At 36.8% G+C, this 24,259-nt stretch overlaps 1 protein-coding gene and 1 pseudogene across 4 annotated transcripts in view; one reads left to right on the plus strand and one right to left on the minus strand.

Annotated features, from left to right (window-relative positions):
• Window positions 1–24,259, minus strand: part of ZRANB3 (zinc finger RANBP2-type containing 3) — a 257,489-nt gene that overhangs the window by 69,944 nt on the left and 163,286 nt on the right. The window lies entirely within an intron of this gene.
• Window positions 1,364–23,408, plus strand: LOC306658069 (reticulocalbin-2-like; annotated as a pseudogene). Its single transcript has 2 exons — window positions 1,364–2,028; window positions 23,372–23,408. The product of its transcript is annotated as a reticulocalbin-2-like (transcript).

Raw genomic sequence — 24,259 nt, forward strand, 5'->3', positions numbered from 1 at the left:
AAACATCACATCTTACACTACTTCTGTTCCCTCATTGGCCATCATTTGAAACAGTAAACCCTGTTAGCTGACTTACTGTTTATATTGTAGACAATAATTGAACACTTCATTTCGGTCTATTGTGACAAACTAAACAGCTTAACAGGAGCCATCCAGTTTAAGGTGGTATATTGTTTGCAGTTAAGTGCTGTTCATATTGGTTTCTCCCTTAAAGGTGAGGTACTGGAAGCCTTCAGGGACACTATAAGACTACAGGGTAGAATCTCTACTGCCTCAGCTCCATTCTGCTAAGTGAGAAGACACACGAACAACATGAAAAAACAAAGGAACAAAGTGCCTCAAACAAACCAAGATTTTCTGACAACAAAATTCACAGACAACACTGTAGAAGCAATGTCATAGAAAGAGTTTAGAAAATACATAGTTAGATTGATGTTCAAAATAAAGGATGATACTGGAGAGAAAATATAGTAAGTGAAAGATCACTTCAATAAAGAGGCAGAGATTATAAAAAGGAATTAAGCAGAAATCCTCAAATGAAGGAAATAATAAACAAAATTAAAAATTCAATGGAAAGCATCACCAACAGACAAGACCACTTGGAAGACAGAACTCAGACAATGAAGACAAAATATATACAAACTCTTGAAAATAAAGTCGACTGCTCAGAGAAGAATGTTAAGAAACCATGAACAGAACTTTCAAGAAACACGGGATAACATGAAAAGACCAAATTTAAAATGTATTGGAATAGACAAAGGCATGGAGGTACAAACCAAAGGAATGCACAATCTTTTCAATGATATAATATCAGAAAACTCCCCAAATATAAAGAATGAAATGGAAAATCAAGTACAAAAGGCTTACAGGGATTCCAAATGTACAAAATTACAGTAGACACATACCAAGGCACATTATAATGAGAATGACGAACATATAGAATAAGGATAGAATTATAAAGGCTCCAAGAGAAAAAAATCAAATTACAAATGGGGGAAAACAATTAGGATCGCAGCTGATTTCTCAACCCTCAATGCCAGGAGATCCTGGAATAACATATAGCAAGTTCTGAAAGAAAATGGATGCCAACCAAGAATTTGATATCCAGAAAAATTAAGCTTCAGATATGAAGATGAAATAAAAACCTTCCATGATAAACAAAAGTTAAAAAAATTTACAAATAGAAAGCCAGCACTACATTCTTTGCAAAATATTCCATGAGGAGGAAATGCAAAAAAAAAAAAAAAAAAAAAAAATAGAAAGAAAACCAGCAAACAGAGGAACAACATTAAAAGAAGTTAATCGTTAATCAAGCCTGCCTGCCTTCCTCCTCTGGTCTCTCGGGTGTCCTCGGCGGGCTGGCATGGTGCGGCTGGACCCAAAGCCTGTGGTGCTGGTACTGCTGATGCTATGTGCCAAGGTGGTTGGTGCCCGCAAGGCAGAGGAGCTGTGCTACCTGCAGGGAGGGCACCGCAACGACTAGGACCACGAGGCACTGCTGTGCGTCCAGTAAATCTTGGTCCTCCTGTGTATCGCTTCCCCTCAAAGGAAGACGTCGATGAGTATGTTAAACTTGGCCACGAAGAGCAGCAGAAAAGACTGCAGTTGATCATAAAGAAAATTGACTCGGACTCACATGGCTTTCTCACCAAAAGTGAACTCAAGTCAGTGGATTCAGATGTCTTTTAAGCATTACTCTATGCAAGAAGCAAAACAACAGTTTGTTGAATATGATAAAAACAATGATGGTACTGTGACATGGGATGAATATAACATTCAGATGTATAAACCTGTGATTGACTTTGATGAGATCACTGCTCTGGATGATGCAGAAGAGGAGTCATTTAGGCAGCTTCATGTAAAGGCCAAGAAGTGATTTGAAAGAGCAAACCAGGATTCAGGTCCTGGTTTGAGTCCTGAAGAATTTATTGCTTCTGAACATCCTGAGGAAGTTGATTATATGACGTAATTCGTCATTCAAGAAGCTTTAGAAGGGCGGTTGCCAGAAGAGGAGCTGCGCGGCGAGCTGTTTGGACTCAGAGAGACCGCTTCTGAACACCAGGGCCTGCCCGGAGGAGTAGGAGGAGGAGCTCGGCGGGTCACTTGGACTCACAGTGACTGCATAAGAGCTCCAGGCGGCTGCTCAGAGGAGGAGGCAATAGGTGAGTTGTTTGGACTCAAAGCGACTGCTCCTGAACACAGGGGGGCTGCCTGGAAAAGTGCGGTGGGTCGCTTGGTCTCGAATGGCCACACCAGAGCTCTGGGCGGCTGCCCGGAGGACGTGTGCAGCAGGTCACGGTGTGCAGCGGGTCACGTGGATTCAGAGCCACTCAGAGCGACCGCTCCTGAACACCCGGGGGGCTACCTGGAGGAGGAGGAGAAATGGGGCGGGTCACTTCCACTCGGAGTGATTGCCCAGGGCTACAGGCGGTTGGCGGGAGGAGGAGGCGCGCAGTGAGTTGCTTGGACTCCTAGTGACCGCACTGGAACACCGGGTGGCTGTCTGGAGGAAGAGGCGTGCGGGGGGGTCTCTGGGACTCAGAGCGATTGTCCAGGGCTCCAGGTGGCTGCTCAGAGGAGAGGCCGCATAGCCAGGCGATTAGGTGCAGAGCAGGGTCCGAGAATCTAGGAGGCTTCTTGGTGGAAGAGAGACGCTTAGGAGCAGAGCGAAGGTTCCAGGACTGCGGGCAGATTCTCTGAGGAGAGGCAGCCTAAGGAGATTCATCTGCGAAGGGTGAGGCTCCCAGGCCCAGGAAGTAGGGCCGGGCCCCTGGGAACTTTGCAGAGGAAGGTAGCCTAGCCCAGGCAGAAGCGGTAAATTGAGGGGAACCTCTAGGAGGGGAACTGACCAGCGAGACCTCCTCACCGGGTGAGTCTTCCCTGCCGGGTGAGGTTTCCCCTCAAGGACGGTAAAACCAGAGACACAAGCCCAAACAGGCCTTGCCTCAGCCCGCAGCCTAGTTCCCCTTTGGATGACCATTGGTCAACAAGTGGAGGCTCCTCTGCCCACTAGCAGGGAATATACCCCACCTGAAGGCCACCACTCCTGGAGAGGCAGCTTCCTTGTGGAGTACCGCATTATCAACTTCCTCCAAGACTTCAGCCTACTGAAGGCTAAGAGGGGATATATAGAAATCTTCAGGGACATTATAAGTCAATAGAGGAAATCTGCAATATCTCAGCGGTCCACTGATACCTGAACAATATGAGAAAACAAGGGAAGAAAATGCCGCAAACAAATCTAGATGTTACATCAATAAAACCCAATGACAGCATGGCAGAAGAAATGACAGAAAAGGAGTTCAGAATGTACATAATTAAAATGATCATGGAAGCAAACGAGGAGATGAAAGAGCAAATGCACGCACTGAATGATGAGATGAAAGAACAAATGCAGGCATTGAATGATCGCACCAATCGACAGTTAAAAGAGCAAATACAGGAAGCAAAAGATCATTTCAATAAAGAGTTAGAGATATTGAAAAAAAAACAAACAGAAATCCTTGACATGAAGGAAACAATAAACCAAATTAAGAACTCCATAGAAAGCATATCCAGTAGGATAGAACACCTGGAAGACAGAACCTCAGACATTGAAGACAAAACATTTAACCTTGAAAACAAAGTTGAACAAACAGAGAGGATGGTAAGAAATCATGAACAGAATCTACAAGAACTATGGGATATCATGAAAAGGCCAAATTTAAGAATTATTGGGACTGAGGAAGGCTTAGAGAAACAGACCAAAGGAATGAACAATCTATTCAATGAAATAGTATCAGAAAATTTCCCAAATCTGAAGAAATGGAAAATCAAGTTCAAGAGGCTTATAGGATTCCAAATACACAAAATTACAACAAACCCACACCAAGGCACATTATAATGAAAATACCTAACATACAAAATAAAGACAGAATTTTAAAGGCTGTGAGAGAAAAGAAGCAAATTATATTCAGGAGGAAACCAATACGGATATCAGCAGATTTTTCAATCCAGACCCTAAAAGCTAGAAGGGCCTGGAACAACATTTTTCAACCCCTGGAAGAAAATGGATGCCAACCAAGAATCTTATACCCAGCAAAACTTACCTTCAAATTTGATGATGAAATAAAATCCTTCCATGATAAACAAAAGCTAAAAGAATTTACAAAAAGAAAGCCAGCACTACAGAACATTCTCAGCAAAATATTCCATGAGGAAGAGATGAAAAACAAAGAAGCAAATCAGCAAAGGGAGGAATTATCCTAAAGGAATTGTCAAAAAAGGAGGAACCAAGTCGTGTCAAATAAATAAATAAATAAATAAATAAATAAATAAATAAATAAATAAATAAATAAATTTTTAAAAAATGAACCAAATGACCCTGAATGTTAATGGCCTGAATTCATCAATCAAAAGACATAGACTGGCAGATTGGATTAAAAAGAAAGATCCAACAATATGTTGCCTGCAAGAGACTCACCTCATAGAAAAAGATACCCATAGACTAAAGGTGAAAGGATGGGGAAAAACATACCATGCACATGGACTCAGCAAAAAAGCTGGAGTGTCCATCCTCATTTCCGATAATGTGGACTTCAAGCCAAAGTTAGTCACAAGAGATAAAGAAGGTCATTTCATACTGCTTAAGGGAAGCATAAATCAGGAAGATATAACAATCATAAACATCTATGCCCGAAACAGTGGCTCATCCATGTATGTCAAACAAATCCTTCTCAATTTCAGAAACCAAATAGACCATAACACAATAATACTAGATGATTTTAACACGCCTCTCTCACCACTGGACAGATCTTCCAGACAAAAATTGAACAAAGAAACCATAGATCTCAATAACACAATGAATAATTTAGACTTAACGGACATTTATAGAATATACCATCCAATCAAGAGCGAATACACTTTCTTCTCAGCAGCACATGATCCTTCTCTAAAATAGACCATATATTATGCCACAAAGCTAATGTTAGCAAATACAAGAAGATAGAGACACTACCTTGTATTCTATCAGATCATAATGGATTGAAATTAGAAATAAATGAAAGAGTAAAACACAGAAACTATTCCAACATCTGGAGATTAAACAATATGCTATTATATGATGAATGGATAACAGAAGATATTAGGAAGGAAATTAAAAAATTCTTAGAGGTAAATGAGAACAAAGAAACATCATATCAAAATCTCTGGGACACTATGAAAGCAGTACTTAGAGGGAAATTTATTTCATGGAGCGCATTTAATAAAAGAAGTAAAACTCAACAAATAAACGACCTAACACTACAGCTCAAAGCCCTAGAAAAAGAAGAACAGACCAGCACCAAAAGTAGTAGAAGACAGGAAATAGTTAAACTCAGAGCTGAAATCAATGAAATTGAAACAAAAGAAACAATACAAAAAATTGACAAAATAAATAGTTGGTTCTTCGAAAAAATAAACAAAATTGATAAACCTTTAGCCACACTAACAAAGAGAAGACGAGAGAAAACCCAAATCACCAAAATTCGGAATGAACAAGGAAATATCACAAGAGACAGGATTGAAATACAAAACATGATTAGAAGCTATTTTGAAAATCTATACTCCAACAAAATAGAAAATTTCAAAGACATCGACAGGTTTCTAGAGACATATGAATTGCCTAAACTGAACGAGGAGGACATACACAATTTAAACAGACCGATTTCAAGTACTGAAATAGAAGAAGTCATCAAAAGCCTACCAACAAAGAAAAGTCCAGAACCAGATGGGTTCTCAGCCGAGTTCTACAAAACCTTTAAAGAAGAGCTCATTCCAATACTTCTTAAAGTATTCCATAAAATAGAAGAGGAGGGAACTCTCCCAAACTCATTCTATGAGCCAATATCACACTGATACCTAAACCAGACAGAGACTCATCAAGGAAAGAAAATTTCAGACCAATATCCTTAATGAACATCGACGCAAAAATTCTCAACAAAATTTTATCAAATTGCATACAAAAACATATTAAAAAGATAGTGCACCATGATCAAGTGGGTCTCATCCCAGGGATGCAAGGAAATCAATAAATGTAATTCGCCATATCAATAGACTTAAAGTCAAGAATCACATGATTATTTCGATAGATGCAGAAAAAGCATTTGATAAAATACAGCACCCCTTCATGCTCAAAACACTAGAAAAAATAGGGATAGTGGGAACATTCCTTAACATTGTAAAGGCCATCTACGCTAAGCCCATGGCCAATATCATTCTAAATGGTGAAAAACTGAAAGCATTCACCCTAAAAACTGGAACAAGGCAGGGATGCCCTCTTTCACCACTTCTATTCAACATCGTTCTTGAGACTCTAGCCAGAGCAATTAGACAAACCAAAGAAATTAAAGGGATACGAATTGGAAAAGAGGAACTCAAACTATCCCTGTTCGCTGATGACATGATTATATATTTAGAGGAACCTGGAAATTCCACCAGAAATCTCTTAGAACTCATAAGTGAATTCAGTAAAGTAGCAGGTTACAAGATCAATGCTCATAAATCCAATGCATTTTTATACATAAGTGATGAATCTTCAGAAAGAGAAATTAGGAAAACTACCCCATTCACAATAGCCTCGAAAAAAATAAAATACTTGGGAATCAATCTCACAAAAGAGGTGAAAGACCTCTACAATGAGAGCTACAGAACACTAAAGAAAGAAATTAAACAAAACCTTAGAAGATGGAGAGATCTCCCATGTTCATAGATAGGAAGAGTTAATATTGTCAAAATGGCCATACTACCTAAAGTCCTATACAGATTCACTGCGATTCCAATTAAAATCCCAATGACGTACCTTACAGAAATAGAGCAAGCAATTATGAAATTCATCTGGAAGAATAAGAAACCCAGAATAGCTAAAGCAATCCTTAGCAGGAAGAGTGAAACAGGGGGTATTGCAATACCAGATCTTCAACTCTACTACAAAGCAATAGTAACAAAAACGGCATGGTATTGGTACCAAAATAGAAAGGTAGATCAATGGTACAGAATAGAGGACACAGACGCAAACCCAAATAAATACAATTTTCTCATACTAGACAAAGGTGCCAAAAATATGCAATGGAGAAAGGATAGCCTCTTCAACAAATGGTGCTGGGAGAATTGGAAATCCATATGCAACAGAATGAAACTAAACCCCTATCTCTCACCATGCACGAAACTAAACTCAAAATGGATTAAGGACCTCGAAATCAGACCAGAGACCCTGCAAATTATAGAAGAAAAAGTAGGTCCAGATCTTCAACATGTCGTCTTAGGACCAGACTTCCTTAACAGGACTCCCATAGCACAAGAAATAAAAGCAAGAATCAATAACTGGGATAGATTCAAACTAAAAAGCTTTCTCTCAGCAAAGGAAACTATCAGCAATGCGAAGAAAAATCCTACAGAGTGGGAGAAAATCTTTGTCAATCATACTTCATATAGAGCACTAATCTCCAGAATGTATAAAGAACTCAAAAAACTACACCAAGAATGCAAATAATCCAATCGACAAATGGGCTAAGGAAATGAATAGACACTTCACAGAAGAAGATCTACAAGCAATCAACAAACATATGGAAAAATGTTCAACATCTCTAGTAATAAGAGAAATGCAAATCAAAACCACCCTAAGATTCCATCTCACCCCAAGTAGAATGGCGATTATCAAGAATACAAGCAACAACAGGTGTTGGCGAGGATGTGGGGAGAAAGGTACACTCATACATTGCTGGTGGGGCTGCAAATTAGTGCAGCCACTCTGGAAAGCAGTGTGGAGATTCCTTAGAAAACTTAGAATGGAACCACCATTTGACCCAGCTATCCCACTCCTTGGCCTGTACCCAAAGGACTTAAAATCAGCATAGTACAGAGATACAGCCACATCAATGTTCATAGCTGCTCAATTCACAATAGCCAGACTGTGGAACCAACCTAGATGTCCTTCAATTGATGAATGGATAAAGAAACTGTGGTATATATATACAATGGAATATTACTCAGCTATAAAAATGATAAAATATGGCATTTGCAGTCAAATGGATGAAATTGCAGAATCATATGATTATCTTAATAGATGCAAAAAAAGCATTTGAGAAAATACAGTACCTCAAGTTCAAAACATTAGAAAAAACCAGGGGTAGTAAGAACATACCTCAACATTGTAAAAACTATCTATACTAAACCCATGGCCAACATCATTCCAAATGGAGAAAAACTGAAAGTATTCCCCCTAAAAACTGGAACAAGACAAGGATACCCTCTTTCACCACTTCTATTCAACATAGTACTTGAAACTCTAGTCAGAACAATTAGATGAAAGAAATTAAAGGGATATGAATAGGAAAAGAAGAACTCAAACTATTACTATTTGCTGACAACATGATTCTATATATAGAAGATTCAAAAAATTCCGCTAGAAGACTTCTAGAACTCAAATGAATTCAGCAAAGTAGCAGGTTATAAAAGCAACACTCATAAATCTAATGCATTTCTGGTCACAAGTGATGAATCCACTGAAATAGAAATTAGGGAGGCTACCCCATTCACAACACCCTCAAGAAAAAAGAATACTTGGGACTCAATTTAACAAAAGAGGTGAAAGAACTCTACAATGAAAATTACAGAATACTAAAGAAAAAAACTGAAGAAGACCGTAGAAGATGGAAAGATTTCCCATGCTCTTGGATAGGCAGAATTAATATAGCCCAAATGGCCATACTACCAAAAGTGTTATACAGATTCAATCCTATTAAAATCCCAATGACATTCTTCATAGAAATAGAAAACACAATCACGAAATTCATTTGGAAGAATAAGAGACCCAGAATAATCAAAGCAATCCTTAATAAGAAAATTGAAGCAGGAGGCATCACAATTCCAGAACTTAAAATATACTACAGAACCACAGTAACAAAAATGGCATGGAATTGGCACCAAAATAGGCAGGTAGACCAATGGTACAAAATAGAAGACACAGAGACAAACCCATGTAAATACAGTGATCTCATACTAGACAAAGGTGCCAAAAATATACATTGGAGAAAAGATAGCCTCTTCAACAAATGGTGCTGGGAAAACTGGAAATCTTTATGTAACAAAATGAAATTAAACCTCTCTCCCACCCTGCACAAAAATCAACTCAAAGTGGATCAAAGACGTAGGCACTAGAACAAAGATCCTGCGCCCAATAGGAGAAAAAGTAGGCCCAAGTCTTTATCATGTTGCCTAGGACCTGACTTCTTCAAGAAGACTCCTAAAACATAAGAAATAAAATCAAGAATCAATAAATGGATGGTTTCAAACTAAAAAGTTTCTCAGCAAAGAAAACAATGAAGGGAGAGCCTACAGAATGGGAGAAAATCTTAACCACATACACCTCAGATAGAGCACTAATCTCCAGGATATATAAAGAACTCAAAATGCTTAACACCAAAAAACAAATAACCCAATCAATAAATGGGCTAAGGAACTGAACAGACACTTCATGGAAGAAATACAATTGATCAACAAACATATAAAAAAAGTTCATCATCTCTTGCAGTTAGAGAAATGCAATCAAAACTACCCTAAGATTTCACCTCACGCCAGTCAGAATGGCAATAATCAAGAATACAAGCCATAGTAAGTGTTGGTGAGGATGTGGGGGAAAAAGGTACACTCATACATTGTTGGTGGCATTGCAGATTGGTGTAACCACTTTGGAAAGCAGTATGGAGATTTCTAAGAAAACTTGGAATGGAACCATCATTTGACCCAGCTATCCCACTCTTCAGTTTATACCCCAAAGACTTAAAAATCAGCAAACTACAGTGAGGCAATCACATCAATGTTTATAGCAGCTCAATTCACAATAGCTAAATGATGGAACAAACCTAGATGCCCTTCAACAGATGAATGGAGAAAGAAAATGTGGTGCATATACACAATGGAATATTACTCAGTCTTAAGAAGAATGAAATCATGGCATTTGCAGGTAAAAGAATGGAGGTGGAGAATATCATGATAAGTGAAATAAGACAATCCCCAGAAAACCAAAGGTCAAATGTTCAATAAGCAGATACTGATCCATAGTGGGGGGTGGGTAGGGAAGAATGAAGGAACTCTGTATTATGCAGAGGGGAGTGAGGGAAGAGTGGGTTGGTGGGAATGGAAAGGACAGTAGAAAGAGACAGACATTATTATCCCTTATACAGTATGGAAAAAAAAAGTCATCCAATGTGGTTTTTGTGTGACTGGCTTTATGTTTTCAATCCATGTTGTAGCATGCATCTTTCCTCCCTCCTCCCTCCCTCCCTCCCTCCCTCCCTCCCTCCCTTCCTTCTTTCATTTTTGTGGTGCTGGGAATTGAACCCAGGATCCTGTACACATAAGGCAAGCACTCTATCAACTGAGCTCTATCTTCAGCCCCTTAATTAATTTATTTATTTAAAAATTTTTTTTTGGTTGTTGATGGACTTTTATTTTTTATTCATTTCGTTATATGTGGTGCTGAGAATTAAACCCAGGGCCTCACACATGCAAGGCAAGCACTCTACCACTGAGTCAGAAGCCCAGTCCTTCAATTTCTTTTTTAATGCCAAATAATACTGCATTGCACAAATATGTGCATTTTGTTTATCCTTTCAATGGATATCCTGTCTCTCTTATTTCTACTCATTTATCCAGCACCTTATACTGCTTCATATTAAATTTATGTATTGATAGTGATTTGCCTTTTATCCTTTAAAATATTTCAAATATCAAAGGAAATGCCATAGTAAAGAAGAATAGGTACTACTTATACATAACCCTCCCCATGCTTGACCTCTGCAGCCCACCACAAAAGGGAAGTTAGAAATTTATCTTCCACATGTCCTCCCCTTTGGTCATGGTTCCTAAATTAGAACTATTTTGGCAACTTGAAAACAACGTTTTCAAATCTGGTAGAACACTGCCTTCGGGAAAGAACAATGGTTCCATGCAATAATAAAAGAACTTTGGACATTTTCACAGAGCCCATGTAAAATTTTTCTCACAGAAAACAAGTTTTAGATCAAAAGATGGTTCAGTAAACTATCACATTTATCATTTTCTTATCCCAGAGCACATTTTAGTTCCTTATGAATATATCTGTAAATAGTAAACTAACATCCCTAATACATTTAATCTTTTGACACTAAGTTCTACAATCAGCCCACTGAGAAGCAGATGGGACACATACCCTGAGAAGCAAATAACTCCAATTTAACATCTTAACCAACACAATTTTATAAAAGAACCTGGAACACCAAATTTTTTAATAAAACATTTTGGAACAGGTTATAATAAAGCAATCCTTCCACTGAATTGGATTGATCTTATCTATCTAGCAAGGATAGAACACTGAGAACATGAATGACATAACTCCATTGAAATTACTCAAATTTTTTTTAAAATTTATTTTTATTGTAAACAAATGGGAGCAAAGCCAACATAGTCCATGGACTTAATTCAGTTAAAATTTCGATTTCTTTATAAGCTTCATCAATTAGTCATATTAGTAAGGTAATCAATTGTTACTACTAAACCATAAGCATGAATAAAACTTATTTGGCTGTCAAAATTATAATACATAGGGGCTGAGGAGATAGCTCAGTCGGTAAGAGTGCTTGCTTTGCAAGCACAAGGCCCTGGGTTTGATCCCCAGCACTCAAAAAAAAAAAAACAAAAAAAAACCAAAAAAAAAACCATGATACATAGAATGTATAGACTTTTTTTTTAAAGGACATATATACTTTTTAAAAAAATATTTTCAGTTGTAGATGGATACAATACCTTTATTTTATTTATTTATTTTTATGTGATGCTGAGGATTGAACCCAGTGCCTCACATGTGGTAGGCCAACACTCTACCACTGAGATACAACCCCAGCCCCAGCCTTTTAATTTTGTATCTTCTTCATGCCTATCATTTTGTATCTTTACATGCTGAAAAGTCACTAATAAGAAAATAGGTGGGGCTGGGGATATAGCTCAGATGGTAGAGTGCCAGCCTTGCATGCACAAGGTCCTGGGTTCAATCCCCAGTACAACAACAGCAAAAAAAGAAAGAAAACAGGTGCCACCCAAATCCATGATCATTAACAAATACTAAATTTATTCAGCTATCCTAGAGAAATTATGGCTAAGTAATTTTGGCTAATGGATTCTTGAGTCAGATTGTCTGGATTCAAATCCTGGCTTCAACACTTAAAGTCTGAGAGAGTGCACAAGTCACTTAAATTCGGTGCTTTAGTTTCCATACCTGGAAAGGTAGATAAAAAGTTCTTACACCTCTTAGGGTTATGATGAGAATTTAACAAATTCATGCATGAAATATTCTTGGAATAGTGCTTGCACACAATAAACATTATAAATATATTAGCTCTTATTATTAATATATTTCTCCAGTAAACTGCAAAAACAATTTCAACCTTCTCAACTTGCTTCAACATCAGAACCTGTGACTCCTGGTTCTCAAATCCCCTACTGCCCAGAGTAAATATAATCATTATCTAAGAATTATATTTCTTTTCCTCCTTTTTACTCATTCTAATTTCCTTTTCTTTTGTAATAAGAGAGGTATTTACCTCTTGGCTTCTCTAAGGCAAATCCCACTCTACCTTTGATTCCAAACCTACCCAATTCCTGCCACCTTAAAATATCAAAACTACTCTTCCTTCTCAAGTGGGTATTTTCCCATCTTTAATAAAACATTCCTCCATTTCACTTGCCATATGACTAACATACTATCCCTTTCCTCCTCTAAAATGGTATTATTTTCTTCTTTTTGAACTTTACTGATTATTGCTGACCATCTCCTCACTAACAAACAGGAGGCAGGTTGACCTGGTTCAGAGCCATGGAGACTTCTAAACCATAGAATGGGCAAAAGAAGAGGCGTGCTTCAGTCTTACATCATCCCAGGGCCCATGCAGCAGGGAATATTGTAGTGTCCTCATTATACTCCACTTCATTTTATAAATAGGATTCCACCTGTGTTAAGTTGCTGAGGCAATTAAAGAGGAAACACACTTTGTGCATAATGGGAACATGTTAAAAGCAATTTGCCTTCTGCAAAGATTTTTTTTTTTTTTTTTTTTTTTTTTGGTACTAAGGAATGCTACCATCCCCAAAGTGACAGGAAATTTTAAATTATGGGTTGGTTTTAATCATTTTCATAAAAACTGGCATTTCTCTCAAAATGATTTTCTTTAAAAAATGAGATGCAGTTGTAATGTACACCCAAATAACTGAAAATTGGCTAAACCAAACATACCACTTATGTCTGTTTTCTCCTACTTGTATAATATGCTGAGCCTAAATCTGAAGAATCGGTTAATTTGCATCCACTGTATTCTAAACAAATATTCAAAGTAATTTAAAGAAAGAGAAGGAAAAGTATAATTCTTTCAATTATCTGAAATTCTTCACTAATTGATTCTGCACTATTAACATTAAGTTCATTTTTTATTATTTATCGCTAATATTTCCTGCTTATCATTATTTTATTTCTTTTCATTAAGAAGTATTTATTGTAGTTTAGATATCAGGTGTTCCTCAAAAACTTAGGTGTGAGACAACATAAGAATTTTCAGGGGTGAAATGATTGCATAAGAGTTTTGACCTAATCAGTGGCTTAATTATAAGAAACTTGACCTAATCAGTGGATTAATTCTTTAATACGAATTAACTAGGCGAATACTGTAGGCAGCTAGGGTGTAGCTGGAACAAGCAGGTCACTAAAGACATGCCTGTAGGGTTTACATTTCATCATTTCTCTTTGTCTCTGCTTCCTGGTGCCATGTCTTGAGCTGCTTTCCTCTGCCATGCACTTTTGCCATGATGTTTTCTGTCTCATCTAGTGCCCTGAGAAATGGAGTTGACCATCAGTGAACTGATACCTCTGAAACTGTGAGCCAACTCTATGTTGCTCTTGTCAGGTCTTTTGGTGACAGCAGCAAAAAAGATAACAAAAACAGTATGTAAAAAAAGAGATCTTGATAATATAACAACAACACTAAGGAGATAATAACAAACATATTTAAAATATATTTTTATCTTCCTAAGAACAAGTGCTTCAAAAAGTAGAACAGTACAAATGTTTGCAAGGCATATGGATAAGACATGCCAATACCATAATTTTATGATATAGCCCTGTATACAGGAAAATTTATCATGTCTATATGATCTAATTTGAAGCACTTGGCAATGTCTTCCTGTCTGCCAAGAAGACACTGTAGATTATAAGGAAAAAAGGTTATAGCAGAGAAAGAAACTTTCTAATTTGGATATCTAGAAAATGAGTATGAATGGAGATTCATTTTTCTGGAAGTCTTTAGGCATAACTTTGCCTGCAGCAAAGAAGAGGAAATGACCCCCTGAGGTCCTTTCTAGTCCCAATGCTCTCTAACCATAATTAGTGAACAGTGTTAAAATAGTCAATACATAAAAGGATAAAGTATTTGCTTTCTCAGAATATCTACCAAGAATAAAATTTTATACTTTACATACTAATTTAATACATTTATTATGGAGTTTTAGTCTTTTTTCAATTGAATACCATAAATAATGAGTAATCCATTTTACTGTAAGCAATAATCAATTACATATATGCCCTTAAAATGGCAGTATCAAAAACTCATTATTTTTTAAAAATATTTTTTAGTTGTAGATTGTCCTTTATTTATTTTTATGTGGTGTTGAGGATTGAACCCACTACCTTAGCACATTAGGCAAGTGCTCTACCACTGAGCTACAGCCCCAACCCCAAACTCACTATTTTAAGTTATTTTTCTTTACTCCTATCAACTTTTTCAAAACTTAGATAAACCATCATTAGATGGTTTTAAATTCTCTTTAAATTCCTCAACAGAATTGTTCAAATGATTCAATGAAAAGTATTTCTACTGATACTGTGGAGAACAAAAAACCCTTCTATTATCTAACAGCATGTGCCTTGCTAAGTTTGGCGCAGATCATACTTGATGGGGGTCTGGGCACAAAATGTGTCTTGTATTTTTCCCCCCACAATATCGGTAAATGGCACAAATATCAACATAGGTGACCCTTCAAGAATCTAGTTTCTATCTTTTCCCTTCCCTCTACACTCTGTCAATCATTAATATTTACTGACTGCACCATCTTAATATAGCTTGAAGTTTTTCTTTACAGTCAAGATGTGGCAGAGCGACTACCTTGATTTAGATCACTGACACTGTTAACCTGGATTATCAGTGATGAACCTCAAATGAATTCTCTTTCTTTCTATATATTTGTTCCTTCCCATCAATCCATTTTCCACATAGCTACAAATATGATCATGTTAGTCCACTCCATTGTACCTGAGGGCTAAGAACCCTTAGGATAAATTATAAACTATGAACTGTGACGTTTAGGATGTGGGCTCTCAGTGATCTACAGCCTAGATTCGGTCAGAATTCCTCCCTAATAGTCTATGTTGCAGTCATGTTGACCTACTTGTAGTCCCCTAAATATGCAATTTCTGGGTAATCTTTGTGAGTTAGCACAAAACATTCCACTAGCCTCATGCCCTTTCCATTTCACTTCCCCTCTTTTTGATTGGCTACACTTTACTTGCTCATTCCTTGGGGCACCTTTCCTGTTTACTCCCTTTGTGTTTCCAGAGTATCCCTTTTTTGAAACGCTAAATATACTGTAGTATTTATTTTTTATTTTTTATTTTTTTTGTAGTCGAGTATTTATGACACTGGTTTTCTAATAGGTTGCAAATTCCTTGAGAGATAAGACTGTGTGTCTTCCTAGCACCTTAACACAGATTAGGAACTGAATAATCTATTGAATTTATTAGGAAATCAGAGAAATCAACACTAGAATGCATACAAAATAATAACTAGATTATATTCTGTGATATTTTAAGTTAACTTACAAACTGGTTAGGGAGAACACAGAAACACATTTTCTTATAAGAACAATATTAAACATAGCAAATAATCACAGTTGCCTCCTGAAAAGCTTATCTAATCCATTATGTAGATAAATTGTATTTATGGTTACTCTAAATATTGGGTTTTGATATCACCTGGGGAGGATATATTAAGAATTCCAATTTGGCAATGCCAGGAACTAATTATTTCTGGCCGAACCCCAGGGACAGAAATACATAGATCGAATTTAGGTACATGGTTAAAGACAAACTCTAGCATGGAAGGAATGAAAAAATGACTAAAAACTCTAGGGGACTAAATGGCAGGGCTTGGCCTTCTGCTGCCACTAATTTTTGAGAACATGACCCAATTTGAGGACAACTAACTTTTCATCTCCTTCCTTTTTCTTCAAGGATCCCAGGAACTAGATGCAAGTTCCTGTTGACTATCAACAAGTACTTCTGACTTCTAAACAGGGTTTCTTACCACATAGACAAAAAATAATGAACAAGTTTCTCTCTTTCCCTTTAAGGAAACATTCTGTACACAGTATTAAATACAAAGAAAGTAAAGTAAGCAAGAAAACAATCAAGAGAAAAATGGGGAAAAAGATAGTTATTAACTCCAGGAAAAACAATACTTTTCAAAGAAAAGAAATGTAATTATAGCTCAAGTGTGAAATGTTTAACAGAGTCATTATACAGTGAACAATGAACATTGATCAAACCAAAATTTAAGCTTAAACCAAAATATAATATGGGAAAATGAAGCAGGGGGAATGTATTTTCTTCCAATCTATGTCTTGCATTTTTCTTTAATCATTAAGTTTTAATGTTAGAATTCCATTTCCTTCCTTTGCAGTTTTTATATTTCTATCCTATCTAACAAATTGCCCTACCTAAAGGATGGGAATGTTTTTATGTATGTATACTACTAAGTATCTTAAAATTTTCATTTTTGTATTCAAAGTTTATGATTGACTTCAAGTTAATTTTTATGTATGGTGGGAAATAGTTAAGACTCCCTTCTTCCCTTATGGCTATCCAAGCATCCTAACACCAATTGTTAGAAAGATTATCATCTCCCCATTGACTTATCTTGTTTTGTTAAAAGAGCAACTGGAAAACCTTGTGAGGTTCTATTTCTTTTTTTTTTTAATTCATTTTTATTGTAAACAAATGGGATACATCTTGTTTCTCTGTACATGAAGTAGAGGCATACCATTTGTGTAATCATACATTTACCTAGGGTAATAGTTTTTGATTCATTCTGTTATTTTTTCTCCCTCCCCATTCATCCCACCCGTCTTATCCCTCTATAGAGTCCCTCCTTCCTCCATTCTTGCCCCCTTCCCACCCCCTATAAGTGTCATCATTCGCTTATCAGTAAGATCATTTGTCCTTTGGTTTTTTGAGATTGGCTTATCTCACTTAGCATGATATTCTTTAACTGCATCCATTGCCTGCAAATGCCATAATTTTATTATTCTTTATGGCTGAGAAATATTCCATGGTATATAAAGAAACAACAGTTTCTTTATCCATTCATCAATCGAGGGGCATCTAGGTTGATTCCACAATCTGGCTATTGTGAATTGAGCAGTTATGAACATTGTTGTGGCTGTATCTCTGTAGTATGCTGATTTTAAGTCCTTTGGGTATAGGCCGAGGAGTGGGATAGCTGGGTCAAATGGTAGGTCCATTCCAACTTTTCTAAGGAATCTCCATACTGCTTTCCAGAGTGGCTGCACGAATTTGCAGCCCCACCAGCAATGTATGAGTGTACCTTTTCCTCCACATCCTCTCCAACACCTATTGTTGCTTGTATTCTTGATAATCACCATTCTAATTGGAGTGAGACGGAACCTTAGTTTTGATTTGCATTTCTCTAATTACTAAAGATGTTGAATATTTTTTCATGTTTGTTAATTGTTTGCAGATCTTCTGCTGTGAAGTGTCTGTTCATATCCTTAACCCATTTGTTGATTGGGTTATTTGTATTCTTTCTGTAGAGTTTTTTGAGTTCTTTATAGATTCTAGAAATTAGCGCTCTATCTGAAGTATGAGTAGCAAATATTTTCTGCAGGCACTCTCTTTGCGTTGCTGACAGTTTCCTTTGCTGAGAGAAAGCTTTTTAGTTTGAATCTGTCCCAGTTACGGATTCTTGTTTTATTTCTTGCGCTATGGGAGTCCTGTTAAGGAAGTCAGATCCTAAGCCAAGAAGTTGAAGAATTGGACCTACTCTTTCTTCTATAAGATGCAGGGTCTCTGATCTGATTTCAAGGTCCTTGATCCATTTTGAGTTGAGTTTTGTGCAGGGTGAGAGATAGGGGTTTAGTTTCATTCTGTGGCATATGGATTTTCAGTTTTCCCAGCACCATTTGTTGAAAAGGCTATCCTTTCTCCATTGCATATTTTTGGAACCTTTGTCTAGTATGAGAAAATTGTATTTATTTGGGTTTGTGTCCATGTCCTCTATTCTGTACCATTGATCTACCTGTCTATTTTGGTACCAATACCATGCCATTTTTGTTACTATTGCTTTGTAGTATAGCTGAAGATCTGCTATTGTGATACCCCCTGCTTCACTCTTCCTGCTAAGGATTGCTTTAGCTATTCTGGGTATCTTATTCTTCCAGATGATTTTCATGATTGCTTGCTCTATTTCTGTGATGTACATCATTGGGATGTTAACTGGAATTGCATTGACTCTGTATAGCACTTTAGGTAGTATGGCCATTTTGACAACATTAATTCTGCCTATGCAAGAACATGGGAGATCTTTCCATCTTCTAAGGTTTTCTTTAATTTCTTTCTTTAGTGTTCTGTAGTTCTCATTGTAGAGGTCTTTCACCTCTTTTGTGAGATTGATTCCCAAGTATTTTATTTTTTTCGAGGCTATTGTGAATGGGGTAGTTTTCCTAATTTCTCTTTCTGAAGATTCATCACTTATGTATAAAAATGCATTGGATTTATGAGCATTGATCTTGTAACCTGCTACTTTACTGAATTCACTTATGAGTTCTAAGAGATTTCTGGTGGAATTTCCAGGTTCCTCTAAATATATAATCATGTCATCAGCGAACAGGGATAGTTTGAGTTCCTCTTTTCCAATTCGTATCCCTTTAATTTCTTTGGTTTGTCTAATTGCTCTGGCTAGAGTCTCAAGAACGATATTGAATAGAAGTGGTGAAAGAGAGCATCCCTGCCTTGTTCCAGTTTTTAGGGTGAATGCTTTCAGTTTTTCACCATTTAGAATGATATTGGCCATGGGCTTAGCGTAGATGGCCTTTACAATGTTAAGGAATGTTCCCACTATCCCTATTTCTTCTAGTGTTTTGAGCAAAAGGGATGCTGTATTTTATCGAATGGTTTTTCTGCATCTATCAAAATATTCATGTGATTCTTGACTTTAAGTCTGTTGTTATGGTGAATAACATTTATTGATTTCCGGATGTTGAACCAACCTGGCATCCCTGGGATAAAACCCACTTGATTGTGGTGCACTATCTTTTTAATATATTTTTGTATATGATTTGCTAAGATTTTGTTGAGAATTTTTGTATCACTGTTCATTAGGATATTAGTCTGAAATTTTCTCTCCATGATGTGTCTCTTTCTGGTTTAGGTATCAGGGTGAGTTTGGGAGGTTTCCTTCCTCTTCTATTTCATGGAATACTTTGAGGAGCATTGGAATGAGCTCTTCTTTAAAGGTTTTGTAGAACTCGGCTGAGAACCCATCTGGTCCCGAACTTTTCTTTGTTGGTAGGCTTTTGATGACTTCTGTTTCATTATTTGAAATTGATCTATTTAAATTGTGTATGTCCTCCTGGTTCAGTTTAGGTAATTCATACATCTCTAGAAACCTGCTGATGTCCTCAAGATTTTCTATTTTGTTGGAGTATATGTTTTCAAAATAGCTTCTAATTATGTTTTGTATTTCACTCGTGTCTGTCGTGATATTTCCTTGTTCCGAATTTTAGTAATTTGGGTTTTCTCTCTCCTTCTCTTTGTTAGTATGGCTAAGGGTTTATCAGTTTTGTTTATTTTTTCAAAGAACCAACTATTTATTTTGTTAATTTTTGATTGTTACTTTTGTTTCAATTTTGTTGATTTCAGCTCTGACTTTAACTATTTCCTGTCTTCTACTCTTTTGGTGTTGCTCTGTTCTTCTTTTTCTAGGGCTTTGAGCTGTAGTGTTAGGTCGTTTATTTGTTGATTTTTTTCTTCTTTTATTGAATGCACTCAATGAAATAAATTTTCCTCTAAGTATTGCTTTTATACTGTCCCAGAGATTTTGATATGTTGTTTCTTTGTTCTCATTTACCTCTAAGAATTTTTTAATTTCCTTCCTGAGATCTTCTGTTATCCATTCATCATACAACAGTGTATTATTTAATGTCCACGTGTTGGAGTAGTTTCTGTTTTTTACTGTAATTTATTTCTAATTTCAATCCATTATGATCTGATAGAATACAAGGTATTATCTCTATCTTCTTGTATTTGCTAATAGCTTTGTGGCATAATATATGGTCTGTTTTAGTGAAGGATCCATGTGCTGCTAAGAAAGTGTATTCGCTCTCTATTAGATGGTATATTCTATAAATGTCCGTTAAGTCTAATTATTGATTGTGTTTTTGAGATCTAAGGTTTCTTTGTTCAATTTTTGTTTGGAGGATCTGTCCAGGGGTGAGAGAGGTGTGTTAAAATAACCGAGTATTATTGTGTTGTGGTCTATTTGATTTCTGGTATTGAGAAGGATTTGTTTGACATATATGGATGAGCCACTGCTTGGGGCATAGATATTTATGATTGTTATGTCTTACTGATTTATGCTTCCCTTAAGCAGTATGAAATGTCCTTCTTTATCCCTTCTGACTAACTTTGGCCGAAGTCCTCCTTATCTGATATGAGGATGAATACTCTGGCTTTTTTGCTGTGTCCATGTGCATGATATTTTTCCCCATCCTTTCACCTTTAGTCTGTGGATATCTCTTTCTATGAGATGAGTCTCTTGCAGGCAGCAAATTGTTGGATCTTTCTTTTTAATCCAATCTGCCAGTCTATGTCATTTGATTGATGAGTTCAGGCCATTAACATTCAGGGTTATTATTGAGATATGATTTGTCACTTGGTTCATTTTTTTTTTTTTTTTTTTTTTTTGGACAGGACTTGATTTCTCCTTTATTTGGTTGTTCCCCTTTGCTGATTTACATGGTTGTTTTTCATCTCTTCCTCATGGAATATTTTGCTGAGAATGTTCTGTAGTGCCGGCTTTCTTTTTGTAAATTCTTTTAGCTTTTGTTTATCATGGAAGGATTTTATTTTGTCGTCAAATCTGAAGGTAAGTTTTGGTGGGCATAAGATTCTTGGTAGGCATCCATTTTCTTTCAGAGCTTGAAAAATGTTGTTCCAGGCACTTCTAGCTTTTAGGGTCTCTATTGAAAAATCTGCTGATATTGTTATTGGTTTCCCCCTGAATGTAATTTGATTCTTTTCTCTCGCAGCCTTTAAAATTCTGTCTTTATTTTGTATGTTAGGTATTTTCATTATAATGTGCCTTGGCGTGGGTCTGTTGTAATTTTGTATATTTGGAATCCTATAAGCCTCTTGTACTTGATTTTCCATTTCATACTTCAGATTTGGGAAATTTTCTGATATTATTTCATTAAATAGATTGTTCATTCCTTTAGTTTGTTTCTCTAAGCCCTCCTCAATCCTGAGAATTCTTAAATTTGGCCTTTTCATGATATCTCATTGTTCTTATAGATTCTGTTCATGATTTCTTACCATCTTCTCTGTTTGGTAATTTGTTTTCAATATTAAATATTTTGTCTTTGATATCTGAGGGTCTGTCTTCCAGGTGTTCTATCCTATTGGTTATGCTTTCTATGGAGTTTTTAATTTGGTTTATTGTTTCCTTCATTTCAAGGATTTGTTTGTTTTTTTTTCAATATCTCTAACTCTTTATTGAAATGATCTTTTGCTTCCCGTATTTGCTCTTTTAACTATCAATTGGTGCGATCATTCAATGCCTGCTTTTGCCCCTTCATCTCATCCTTCAATGCCTGCATTTGCTCTTTCATCTCGCCATTTGCTTCCCTCATCATTTTGATTATGTACATTCTGAACTCCCTTTCTGACATTTCTTCTGCCATGCTGTCATTGAATTTTATTACTATACCATCTAAGTTTGTTTGGGGCATTCTCTTCCCTTGTTTTCTCATATTTTTCAGGTATCTACCCTTCTAATAGTGAAACTCTGGGATATTGCAGATTTCCTCTATTGACTAAATATATTGTCTCTATAGATTTCCAATAACTCACCTCTTAGCCTTTAGTAGCCTGAAGTCTTGGAGGAATTTGCTAATGCGGTGCTCTACTAGGAAGCTAGCCTTCTAGGGGTGGTGACCTTCAGGTGGGGTATATTTCCTGGTGGCTCTGACTTGATTCCGAGTCTCTCAATACCTCCTCTTCTTGGGTCCTGGGTCTTGTCAAAGGTCCTCTAGCCTCCTGTAGGTGTCTCAGGAACGGAGTTGCCTTTCCAATGATGATGACCATGCCCTCAGGAGTAATTCAAAATGCCTGCACCAGCCTATAAAGAAGCCTCTGGTTAACTCCCTGATGGCAACAAACCTCAGCATGGTGGTCGCGCGGGGTTGTTCAGTTATAAAGTCTGTCCTTGGCCTGCTGGCTGGGCTGGGTAGCTGCCCGCTGCTTACCTCTGCAATGTAGGCGGCCTGGCTCGCCTGCCCGCTTGCTCCGCGACTGCAACCAACCAGTAATGGCACCAGCCTAGGTGCTGGGGTCAGGTGGGGTCGCTCAGTTATGACCTCTGTCCTTGGCCTGTTGGCTGATGGGATAGCTGCCCGCTGCCTACCTCTGCGATGTAGGCGGCCTGGCTCACCCACCAGCTTGCTCTGCGACTGCCAAGGTTCTATTTCTTAACTTTTTTCAGTTCACTAATTTATATATCTATCTTTATGTCAATATAATAAGTCTTAATTATTGTAACTTTATATAAATATATATAATATGTAGTAGAAAACTTCAACTTTGCTCAAAATTGTTTTGTCTACCTTAAGTTCTGTGTTGCCATATACATTTTACATTCAACTTGTCAATTCCTACCCAAAAAAAGCAACAAAAAACCCTTAGACATAGTCTAATTAGCATTGCCTTGGATATATAGCTTGCATCTTAACAATATTAAATCTGATTCATGAATATGATCTGTCATGTCATTTTTTGTTTACTTTACTTTCCCTAAACAATATTTTATGGCTTTTAGTGCATATATTTTGTTAACTTTATTTTAAATGAATTCTATGGCTTTAATAAATTCGCTCATTAGGACCAGTAATGTTTTTCAACTTATATGTAGACAACAAGGTTATCTGTAAATATGTACAATTTTACATATTTACTTATCAATCTGTATTTTTTTTTTCTTTTTTCTAGCCTTATTGCAGGGCTAAGACCTCCAAACCAATGTTAAACAGAGGTGATAAAAGCAGACTCTGTTTTATTGTTCCTGATCTTAGGAGAACAGTATTCAGGATTTCATTTTCTAATATTATACAAGGATCTTCACAGTCATGAAAGACATTGGTCTATAGTTTCGTCATGACATAGCTGTCTGGTTTTGGTAGCAGAGTAATACTGTCTTTCTGTTTTCTTTCTCTTCTGTTTTGGTTAGAATTTGATTTTTACATTAAATGTTTGATGGAATTTGCCAGTGAAACCATTGTGGCCTAGAATTTCCAATGAAGGGTGATTTTAAGTTACAGATTAAATTTCTTTAGTTGATATAGGACTAGTCAGATTTTTTAATTAGTAAGCTATTTATAAAATCTATCTATTCACCTAAATTTTGTTGGCTTTCTTAATGTAAAGTTGTTTATAATATGCCCTTATTATTTTTTCAATGCCCATATTGTCTGCAGTAATATTATTTTTATTGTATTTTATTCCTGATAAGTAAATTAGTTCCTTCTCTATTTTTATTTTGAGGTTTATAAATCTTATCTTCTCAAAATAACAGCTTTTAGACTTGACTCCTGGACTCCTGTGTGAGTCATGAGTCGGGTCCCAGCGCGCTGGAATAAACACCTCTTGCGGTTTGTATCAAGTGACGCCTCCTGCGGTTGATTGGGGTTGCCGTCGATCCATGGGACAGAGTTGGGGTTTCCTTTTTGGGGGCCTTACATTTGGGGGCTCGTCCGGGATAAGATGGCCCCCCCTCATCCGTGGAGTCGACCTTGAAGGTAAGAAGGGGTACCCCGAAGTTGTCTGTCTTTGTCTTGTGTTTTGTTAGTTGGTCTGGTTCTGTGAACGCGCTTTCGGTTT

Source organism: Sciurus vulgaris (genome assembly GCF_902686455.1).
Source record: "Sciurus vulgaris genome assembly, chromosome: 3".
Lineage (NCBI taxonomy): Eukaryota > Metazoa > Chordata > Mammalia > Rodentia > Sciuridae > Sciurus > Sciurus vulgaris.